The following is a 12,180-nucleotide window of genomic DNA, read 5'->3' as shown; positions in this document are numbered from 1 at the left end:
ATAATTAAGTGGAATAAGTGAATGTTTTATTTGGTGTAGTAATGTCTTTTTGTAGTTTGGTACATGCAATTTTTTGTCCGTTCAAAGTATGGCTTCGAAACATGGACAGATTGGTCTTGTTTTGTTAATAAAATCTCATCCCAAATCTGATGTGTGGTTTACGAAATATAAGCATTTCAAGATTTAGTCCAAACTCTCTTTTTCATGCATGCGTTCACACTGGTCCAATTGGATGCTTGCAACCCCTTGTGGCTAAAAGTAGAAAATATACAAGTTTAATTAAGCAGCAATACTTTCTGAACATGAATATGTCTTCGTACAGATAGGTTAAAATACAGCCGGCCGTACACTAGCCGGGTCCTTCAAAAATATGGCGAGAATCATTAGCATGTGGAACTCCACACTTTGAACCCAGGAAAACACCACACGCTATAAGCCTATAGCCCCCTTTTTTTACACCGACGGTAGACATGAGAAACTTGGCACTGAAATGAACCTGAGAAAGCAAAGGAATTTGCATCATACAGGGTAGGATCATTATTTACATATATTACTACGGTATATTCCAAATTATCATGTGAGAGTAGTTTGAACTTCGAACTCAATCACGGCATTCATCAAATCATTTTGTTCCATTATCATTCAACCGACCTACAATCAAGCATGCATGATATATGCATGGCAACTTCGTTTCCCGCTCATCGATGATCTCCCGTGTCTCGCTCGCGACAGCCATCATATCATGACGTCGTCTGCCATTGCTGCCATCGTTCGCTGCTTCTATGTAAAAATGTCGCAGCAGCAGGGTATATCTTGTAGATCTGGAGCCTGTTTTCTCCTCGACGAATTTATCTGGCAAAACACATTAACATTCTTGTCGATCTCCTATAGATCGAGCAGCACTAAAAATTAGAGGAATTCATTTCCACATGCACCAGCTGAAGGCCCCTGCTGGGAGCCAATCTGTAGTAAGATTAGAGGAACCGCGACTGGTGAGGCCTTCCGTTACCGAACCGCGACAAGCCTCCCTCTTCTTTGGACGAGGGCAGCTTAGCTCCATACTTCCTAGCACTCAAACTCGCTCTTCACTGAGGATTCACACGCAGCAAGCCATTATCATTGGGTTATATGGGCTGGTGCATCGGCCTGCTACCAAATTAAGGCCCAGGCATTTGACACCACATTCAAACAAATCATCCGGGCGCGCTAAGAAAACAAGAAAGCATTGAACAGCCAGCTCCATTTCTTTCCACTTCTGGTTGCTCCATGGCTCCATTTAGATCCCCCGGCTGACTCCCATTTCTGCGCCTCATCCTCACGCAGCATCCGGCCGCCGCAAAACCTCCCCTTTCACACCACGGGCCAAAACCCTAGCTGACATGGAGCCAAACACCTCCGCCGGCGTGACCTCCTCTCCAATCGACGAGCAAGGACGACTGACATCCGCGCATGCCCAGAGCCTCTTGTCGCCGCCCTCATTCCTCCAGCCACCATCTCACAGCCTCATCCCCGCGTCTGGCTCCGGACCCGGATCGCCGGCGGTGGGGGACGGCTCCATCTTCACCCACAGGTGCACGACGTCGCAGTCCCTGCCCTCGTCCTTCTTCTCCGCCACACGCGACACGGTCCACATGACTTTGGACCATGTATCCAACTGTCGAAGACCACCGGCAGCCACCCCTTCCGCAGCAACGCTCGGTGGCCAGCCGTGGCTAGGGTTGGCGCCGCCGCCGTCGTGGACAGCCTTGGGCCTGTCCGCGTGCCCCAGCCAGGGCGCCTTCTCTTTCTTTGCCGACCAGTCGACAACTTTGTCGGAACAGATAGCGGCGTGGCCGCAGAGCGAGATGTCCTTCACGCCGACGTCTGGCTCTGGCCTGCCACCACGGAGCAGCGGTGACTACTGCTTCGGGTTCCCACAGTCGGCATCGGGTAGTGAGCTGGCCCCGCTGCCGCCGAGCTTGCGCATACCTTCGCTGGAGGAGGCAAGCACGCACAACATGGTAAGCGCCATGGGCAGGGCCATGCCCTGTCACCGTGGCGACTTGTCCATTAACCTTGGCAGCTCCATTTCCTCCGTGCCGAATCTGACCACTGGAGCCATGAAGTCACCCAGCAGGCCACCACTCAAGCCACCATCATCCCAGGGTGCAGGCACCAGCAGCAATTTCATCAACTTTGCCACGCGGCCGTCCTCGAATTCCGAGCTCGCCCCACTTCCGGAAAGCCTGCTAGCACCTCTGCTGCCGGAGAAGCAGAGTCCAATTGATGCCACAGGCGCACGCCATGATCCTGACTTCAAATCTTTCATCGACAATGATGGGTATGAGCTAGATCAGGACGACCCAACTGCCAGGGACATGAGCTGGGAGACCGCATTGAAGCCATCGGAGGATACCAGGATCACCAGGAGCAAACCTTTTCACCATGGAAGCTCGTCCATGGGCATCGAAAATTCCCGGTCTACGCCAAAGGTGTTGCAGTCGCTGCCACCGTCATCACTAAGGGCAGTTGCTAGCCGCAGCCGCAGCCCTGTCACAAGGGTCATTTACACTGATGCTGAGAAGGAGATCATCAGGAAGGACAAGAACTTGCAGGAGCTTGTGAACACAGACCCCAAGAGGGTGAAGAGGTAATTGGATTTTCAAACTTCTATTACTATATGCGGTTTCCAGAGAGAAGGTCATTAACCACAACTTGGCTGGGACTAATCGATCTGATTTCCTGTAAAAAACATTTTGCAGGTTGCTATCAAACCGGATATCTGCAGCAAAGAGAAAGGCGATCAATGATATCCACACCCTTGAGCTTGAACTGAAGGTTGAGGCACTACAGAGCAAGTACAACACTTCGTTTGCAGAATCGCAATTGCTGCAGGTTTGTTCTGCACTTTGCACAAGTCCCAACTGCAGGGGTGCATAATGAGCATTTCATTTTCTCAAGTGACAATGCCAGTAACTGTTTTTGTGTATATATTCGTATGACTGCAGGAGCAATGTGCTGAGCTCGATACACAGAACAAAGAGATGAGCATGGTGATCCAGGAGCTGAAGCGCCAGGCCATGCTCAAAGATGGTATGTTCAGTAGCTTTATGCCAGCATTAGTTTGTGCTTGGTTCTTGAAGGTGGTAATAGAAATTTATGGTGATGCATGATGCAATGTTAGGAAATAATGTTTGACATTTGTAATGCCATATATATATAGTGTAATAATGTTTGATGGTAAGGTGCAGCATGCAAACTGACTTTGCTTGATGAAAATAGTAAAAAATCTGTGAACATCAAGTTCACTTAGTATTGTTGGATAATGAAAATATGTGATGAATCTGCCATCCACATTGAATTCCTATATCAATAGATCAGGCTTTTCAATTTATTTATCATATTACATCATTAGATTGTTTTTACTTTGATTCATAGCAAGTTGTGCCAATGTATTTCTAACAATTGACTTGCCATGTGTACAGACAAATAAATGTTGACAATATGGCTTTAGCCTTTATCTCATGGACTTACAGGCTCTAATAAGATCCTAATATGGTGAATATTCTTTTATGAAATTAACGCTGAATATGTTGACTTGATGCCCTGTTTCATCCATGAGTGCAGTTACAATTTCTCTCCTTTATTGTCCTATCCGTGACTACTTTAACTTGAATCTCATTGTTTTACATGCAGCTGTGACTGAAACACTGCAAGCCAAGATCCAGGCCCTGAACGTTATGAAGCTCAATGCAGCGCAAATGAGATCCAAAAAGAACAAATGTCCGGGGTGCTCATGTTTGACCCCAACAAAATAGGACACAAATAACTCATGTGAGTGGCTCACACATGAATGCTCTACACCGACAGATGAGCCCAGATATTGTTCAATTGCAGCAGTTACAAATAAAAGAGCAGCCATCAACATCAGCAAGTCCCAGCACAACAGCTTCATTGGTGAACAACCGCACCCAGACTTCTGGATTTGTTTCTCAAACATTAGACCTCAGAAAATAAACACCATGTCGTGATTGAATTATGGATATTTACTTCCAATGTTATCTTGTTAAATGTTGCTACATATACTTTCATAGAGTTTTAAATTTCATTCGATGCTTGTTTCTACTACAACGGCAATTATTATGGTACATCTGTATTTGCTTTAAGTTGATATCCCTTATTTCATTTTATTGTTTTTGCACCAGTTTTTTTTTTTGCAATCATCTGATTCCCCTAGATTTTTGTTGCAATGCCTAGATTTAAATAAGTTACCTTGATATATTTTTTTCCAAAATTAAGAAGTACTTCTCAGTTGTATTGCCCGTTTAAATTTCCAACCACAACTTGCCGAGCTACTTCCTCACTACACAAGGCCAACATCCATCCTTACGTTCGTCCACCTTGTTCATCAAGCCCCATGCAGGCCAATTCTATCTTCACTTTGCCCAAAACTCACCTAACAATTGTGCTCTCAACTTTAAAATGTGTGGCGTCTCCCTATGTGTCTCTGGCTCACCAGTACTTTTCAAAAAGTACCTTGCAGCGCAAGAGAGGAAGGCGTGACATGGGTTAACTTATACAATGTTATGTATCGAGAATGAAACTTTTCTAAGTAAAGAGAGATGCGAGATCACAAATCATATTACAAGTGTTATGGTACATATCAGGCAAAATAGCTGAATTCATCCCTGGAAAACATCCAATTCAGTCCCTGAACTATTCAAATTAGCCCAACTTCATCCATTTGCTGACGTGGCACGCCATGTTTGCTGAACTATCCAAATTCAGATGCTGCTGGTCTGTTCAAAACGAGGACAGAGGTAAAATGGTCATTTCAATACGAGTTGAAATCCTAAGCTGGCTGGACAGTGACGAGGCGAGCCAACGTGGCATGCCACTTCAGCAAATAGACGAAGTTGGGCTAATTTGGATAGTTCAGGGATTGAATTGGACGTTTTCATAGTTGAGGGATGAAATTGAGCCAAGCACGATAGTTCAGGGATGAATTCGGCTATTTTGCCTATATATCACTGTAAAAGATGGAATTACTAATATTTTTATTGGAGGAGAACCCACCAAACATATAGTATCCCCACTTGCTAGGGTGTTTTTTATGTTAGCAGATGAAACCAAAGCTTATGGACTTGTCAATATTAGGGTACGGAATGATTGATTGACGGGCACTATGATATTTATTCAGTGTGGTTTCCGTAAATGTTTAAGGATTGGTAGTGGCTCAATTTCTTGTAAATTTAATTGAAACCTGAATCGTGTTTTATGTTATTCTATAGAAAGTAAAAATACTTCATGATAATGAATCTTCAGATTAAGATTGATCGAACCAATCCATTTTCTCTATATGCATAGGACATAAGGATAAACCGTGCCCCCAGCTCTTAAAAGAAATCAATGAAATGATGTACCAACCTAGTATCTCGTTGACCACATACAGCTTATATCCTCCTTGAACGTGATTATGTTGTGATCCACCCCCGATAAAAAGGAAACACATTGCTTTGAACTTAGTATAGCTAACTGATCATCCAGGATGACCAAAGACACATCTCCACCAGGACCCATCTTTGATTTTTTTTCTGAACGACAATAAGAGATGTGCCAAAGAAATTTTATTAGAAGAAGAGAAAGCAAATACAAATATAACAAAAAAAAAGATTCAATAACTTGGCGCAAAACTAACACCATGGCTCCAACTATATGGGCCCACAAAATAAAAATAGACCCATCAGCCAACACCAATTAGGGAAACAAGCGCTGAAAGGAAACCAAAGAAACAGCCAAAAAGAGGCCCTAAACCAACTAGAGACAGCAAAGGAATAAAAGAACAACTAAAAAGAGGCTTCCGTGGCAAGCTGGTATTGCATGCAAGACATCATCTCAGATTAGGTGGACGACTTCAGGTGGGGTCTTCTCCACATTTTGGATCCATCTGAGATTAGTCAGCCTATTTCTCGATGCTAGTACTTACTACAACAAAGTATTCATCTTTCACCCGATCTTCCACCTTGCAAACATCATCTTTTTGGCCGACATACTGAAATGCTTGGACTTAGAGACACGATCAGATCGATCGGAGACTCAAACCAGCTAGGCAGCAATGCAAGCTGCCTAGTACTCTAGTAGACCGATGATCGATCTAGCCGCACATAGGGATCCGCGCGACGAGACCAGCGGCGTCGATGAAGACGCGGACGCGCTCGAGGTTCAGCTCCGGCATGAGCGGCGCGCCGGGCGGGAGGACCTCCACAGCGACGTCGGGCCTGTCCTGCTGTATCTTCGTCACCGCCGCCGTCGCCGGGGTGCGCAGAAGCTCCGGCCACCACCACTTCATCGACCTCTGCTCGATCTATTGGTTGAGCTGTCGTGCTTAATTAGTTGACCTGCGAGTGCTCGAGCTCGTAGTAATAAGCTCTGATTAAGGGCAAAGCATTTGTAGGAGGCGCCCACCGCCCAGGTAAGCCATGACGCTGGCCATTGTTACTATCGTTGATTAATGTTTTCTTGTATTGTATACCGATAGATCCTGCCAGCAGGCTACTATAGTTTAATGGTTTTACTCTCATCTCCTTTGTGTGTGCTCCAGAAAATGGGCATAGCGAGTAACCATCACGTATAGGCATTAGCCAACGGATATGCGCACGTAAGCGACTGTATGTAAACGTCTATCTTGCTGTATTATGTTGCCTGAGCAAGGTGAAACATTTGTTGTTGCTAAACTTTTGGACGTATTCACAACTGTGCATGTTGATAGGTTGAATTCATTAGCTCGGTCAGTCCCCTTGTTTTTTCCGACAAATCCCAATAGCGGTGATGATGGAGCTCACATAAAGATTTTCGATTAATTCAACTAATAAAGGCAATCGTTTACTGTTAATAGGCATCCGAGTTTGTGAAGTACTAGCACGACCACGCATGTGTTGTATGAACGATGTAGGTAATCATAGGGACAGGGCTATGGTTATAAGTAAATTATAGTTTTCTACGCATGTCTGCTGTATTTTTTAATAGAAACGAAGCTGGCAAGTTAACTGCGTGTCTATGTACTGACGGAAAAAGGAGTAAAATAGAAAACAAACAAACAACTATACGGAAAACAGCCACAAACCTGGCAATAACCAACACGGCTACGGTCACAAAAACCCCAACAAAACCACGCCCAGCAACAGAAACCTGAGAAACTCAATGCCCTACAACAAGCCACACCAATAGGGGTACACCAAAGCGAAGCCTCCAGTGAGGGAAGTGACATCCACGGATGCCAACACAAATCGGAAAACCAGTATTGTACAAGGTTTTTCAATAGGAGAAATTAAAACTTAGGAGGCTGGACAAAGGCCTCACGATAATGACTCTTGCTGGGAAATAGACCTATGAAGAGGTCCATTTTAGAAATTTCAAATCAAAAGTGCATGACATTCAATAGTCCCATACTAGAAACCCTCGGGTGGTGTGTTGCCGCGCCCAGCAGCTTGATTGGAGACACTTTACTTTGACATCTATTTGGATAGCATGAAAGCCTACAACCCGCTGTGCTGAGTTGCAAAGAGAACTTTTGCAAAAGAGTTTGCCCTTATACATCACGGAAAAACCAATTATCTCCCCGACGTTTCTTCATGGCTAGAGAGATTTATGTATTAGTCTTAATTTTCTTTATTTCCTTTTTTTATTGATTGTACTCTTTTGTCTAGACATCTTTTCCTATTTTTAATATAAATATATGAACAGTAGGAGGCAAACCCCTCCGGAATCATAAAGAATACATGTATTATCGTTTGCAGACACTTTATTTAGCCTCCTAGTTTGAAGTTACGTAATACCAATTGTCTAATACATTTGACATGCATATCTGTCGACGAGTTTTACATGTTAGTCTATCTGTGTGTTGAGGAAATTTGAAAGGAAACGGAAGACTAATAAAAGGGGTAGTTAACCTGGACTGGTGACCGATCTCTCTATTCTCCATTGAACTCTGTTCTTTGTTTTGTCACGCTTATCTGCATACCGAATAATTGTTCTTTGTTTTGTCACGCTTATCTGCATGCTGAATAGTTCTTGACAGCGCCGCGTGGTCAGCAGCTGGCACCGAGCTCCACTCGTTATCTTTCTCTCTCTTACTCCCCACATGTACCTCCATTCATCTCTGTTGTTTATTCTCTTATTCTCCATCAATGTAGCAGCTGTTTTACACCGCATGATGATCTGCTTTTTGAGAGCCTACATTGGTCTATTGATCCAAAATTAGTGAGGTGTTATTTGCTGCACCAATCCGGAATGCATGGAAAACGCGAGTAGCGTATGAGCTTTACCTTTTTTGAGCCTGGGTGCTTTTCCCGGTTGAGGCTAGTTTTTTCTCTCTTAGTTAGTCGTTTCCTCCTTTTGTATAGTTTTTTGGCCTGTCATGGCTCTTCCTCTACTCAATATAACGGGCAGTCCTTCTGCCGGTTTGTTTCGAAAATAAAAAATCCGGAATGGAAAAGGAGGCAAGCCTGAGGGAGCCGAATAAATTGGAGCCCGAAGTCACTGGTATAATTTCAGACTCTGAAAGGAGAACATAACTAAAATATGATGAGGTCAGAGAGTTGTTAGGAGAGCAACAACCCTTACTGTATTTTGACAGTCTGTAGCAGGATATGAACACAAGAAAATTGTAACTGAACAATTTGTAAGCTTAAGAAATTTTTTTCTTTCTTTTTGCATGAATGTTTGACAAAAAAAATTATCCGTACAAAGGCTCAAGGGGTAATCTCCAGGCTGAAGAAGGTAGAGATATATGATTTTGATGTGTTTGATGTTCACAATCAAGATAAAAAGTATTTGGCAAACACTTTACTTGGCTCTGTACATGATCAATCAATAATTATATATGGTGTGTATGTTCATTTATATTACGGTATTACCTCGCCAAATTGATAATTACTGCAGCACCACAGACCAATGAGTACGAGGCCGCTGATTATCAATTTAAGCAGCTGCCTGGATCAAATTGTGGTTCTGGCGTGCTGCAGTAATTATCGGCCACCGACCAATCTGTGTAAGCGGCAGCCATGGAGCTCTGCGAATCCTTGCTTCAGAGGAGGCTTTGGCTTGCTTCAGAGGAGGAGGCTTTGGCTCTGCTTCCCGTTTGAGCCTGAGTCAGACCGAGGAGATCAGCGAAGTAGCTAGACTTCTCTTTGTTTCTTGCCTCTCAGAGAGTAGTCTTGCTCACGGGCCTCGCCGCCCTCCAGTGGAGCACCCCCGCGGCAGTACCACCGTCGGTCCATCGCCATCCAAGGCATTCACGTTGGCGACGTTAATGACATCTCCCACACTGGAGCGCTTCCTCGGCGTTCGGCACGCCGGAGGGAGGTGGGGCCGTGTCGGTATTTTCTCCTCGCCGAGCTCTTCCTTGATGTTGATGTTGATGTCGCGTGGATCTGCAGCTTTCTGCCAGCTGCGGACGAGCAGCAGCTCCGTTTCATGTGCGAGATGAGGCTGGCCGCTGGCATGATGGAGGCAGCCGCGGCGGCAGTGATGGAGTTGCTCTGAAGAATAGTCTGGACTCTTGGACGGACGACCCGATTGAACTAAACATGCTAACGAGCGGACAAGATTTGTCCATGACGTGGTTCAATAAGATTTCGAGGATGGCCCGAACCCAGGGTCAGGTTTTGTCTATTAGAGATTGCTTCTTTGAGTTGGTGCTAGCCAACTTAAATAGGAGAGCTCACTCCCATGGTTAAATACACAGCAAAGGAAAGAATGGGACTGGTTTACACAACGCACGTGCGTGTATATGCGCATATATTTTCGCGTGATGAACTGCGGGCAGCCAAGTCAACTTGGTGTAAACTGAGTTATTTGGGCGGTTAATGAGCGCCTCGTACTCAGCCACATTATTTGAAGTAGGAAAATGGACACGGACAACATACCTCATGCGCACGCTGAGGGAGAGACAAAAACGAAACCCAAGCCGGCTCCTTCCTTCATCAACGATCCGACAAAGTACATTGTCCAGTATTCTTCATTGACAGTTGCCAGGGGCATTTGAGTCTCGGTCCACTCTGCGATGAAATCAGCAAGCACTTGGGACTTGACGACTGTTCGGGGGGGGGGGGGGGGGGGCGTATGAGATCCCCTGACCCATCAACTCGAGGGCCTATTTCGCAATCATTCCGGTGGTGTCCGGGTTGCGAACAACCTCTCTGAGAGGGAAAGACGTGACCACCGTCACTGGATGCAACTCGAAGTAGTGGCGCAACTTCCTTTCGGCGATCAGGATGGCGTACTGGAGTTTTTGGACCTGGGGGTAGCGAGTCTTGGCATCGGCCAATATTTCGCTTACAAAGTATATGGGGCGTTGCACCTTGAGGGCGTGCCCCTCCTCCTCCTGCTCCATAACCAGAGCGGCGCTGACCACTTGCATTGTCGCCACAATGTAGAGTAGGACTGGATCCCCATCGGTCGGCGGGACCAAGATCGGGGCTTTCGTCAGGAGGGCTTTAAGCTTGTCGAGCGCCTCCTGAGCCTCGACGGTCCACGCAAAATGGTCGGTCTTCCTCAGAAGCCGGTAAAGGGGGAGGCCTCATTCGCCAAGACGCGAGATGAAATGACTAAGTGCCACGAGGCACTCCGTGACACGCTGAACCCCTTTGAGGTTCTAAATTGGGCCCATCTTTGTGATGACCGCAATCTTCTCCGGGTTGGCCTTGATGCCACGCTCGGAAACGAAGAAACCGAGCAGCATTCCCCTTGGAACCCCAAAAACATATTTCTTGGGGTTGAGCCTAACGTCGTTCACCCGGAGTCTAGCGAAGGTTTGTTCTAGATCAGCCACCAACTGGTCGGCCTGTTTGGACTTGACTACGATGTCGTCCACATTAGCCTCGACGGTTCACCTGATGAGGTCCCCAAAACATCGGAGCATGCATCGTTGGTACGTGGCCCTTGCGTTCTTCAGGCCGAATGGCATGCTGACGTAGCAGTACGACCCGAAGGGGTGATGAAAGAAGTCGCGAGCTGGTCAAACTCCTTCATTGCGATCTGATGGTACCCGGAGTACGCATCAAGGAAGCCAAGGGTTTCGCACCCCGAGGTCGAGTCGACTACTTGGTCTATGTGAGGCAAATGAAATGGATCCTTTGGGCACGCCTTGTTGAGACTCGTGTAGTCAACACATCTTCTCCATTTTCCACTTTTTTCATACAAGAACAGGATTGGCTAACCGCTCGGGGTGATACACTTTCTTGATGAATCCGGCTGCCAAAAGTCTTGCAATCTCCTTACTGATGGCCCTGTGCTTCTCCTCGTCGAAGCGGCGCAGGCGTTGCTTGACCGGTCTGGAGCCTGGCCTGATCTTCAAGGCATGCTCGGCGACTTCTCTCGGTATGCCCGGCATATCTAAGGGTTTCCACGTAAAGATATCCTTATTGGCGTGGAGGAAGCCAACGAGTGCGCTTTCCTATTTGGAGGAGAGCGTAGTGCCGATTCGCACCTTCTTATCCGCAAAGTTCTCAGGCTCGATGAGAACCTCCTTCATGCCCTCCGCGGGCTCAAAGGATCCGGTAGCCCGATTGGAGTCAGGTGCCTCCTCCACGGTTTCCTCCCTAATGGCCGCAAGTTCCTTGGAGGTGATGGCAGCCGAGGCGAGCTTGCAGCTCTCCACCTCGCACTGGTAGGCGCGCTGGAAGGAGGAGCCGACGGTGATGACCCCGTGCGGACCCACCATCTTGAGCTTTAGATAAGTATAATTGGGGATGGCCATGAACTTTGCGTAGCATGGTCACCCCAAGATGGCATGGTAGGATCCGTGAAACCTGACCACTTCGAAGGTGAGGATCTCCATCCTATAGTTGGTCGGATCCCTGAACGGTACGGGCAGGTCGATTTGCCAGAGCGGTATCACCTGCTTTCTCGACACGATGCCGTGGAACGGCGCCTCGGACGGCCGAATGGGTGACCGTCGATGCACATGGCATCCAGGGTCTCCATGTACATGATGTGGAGGCCACTGCCCCCGTCCATCAATACCTTGGTGAGGCGGGCACCTCCCTGGTTGCGGGACGCTGCTTGGATGGTTTGATTGGTCGAAGGTGATGGCTAACTCCAACCACCGGAGAAACGCAGGCATCGCTGGTTCGGTTGCATAGACCTCCCGACATGTGAGCTTCTGGCGGCGCCTGGACTCGTAGGCGGCTGGGCCTCCGA

Source organism: Panicum hallii, chromosome 6 (assembly GCF_002211085.1).
Source record: "Panicum hallii strain FIL2 chromosome 6, PHallii_v3.1, whole genome shotgun sequence".
Classification (NCBI taxonomy): Eukaryota; Viridiplantae; Streptophyta; class Magnoliopsida; order Poales; family Poaceae; genus Panicum; species Panicum hallii.
Note: the sequence above shows the minus strand (reverse complement) of the source record.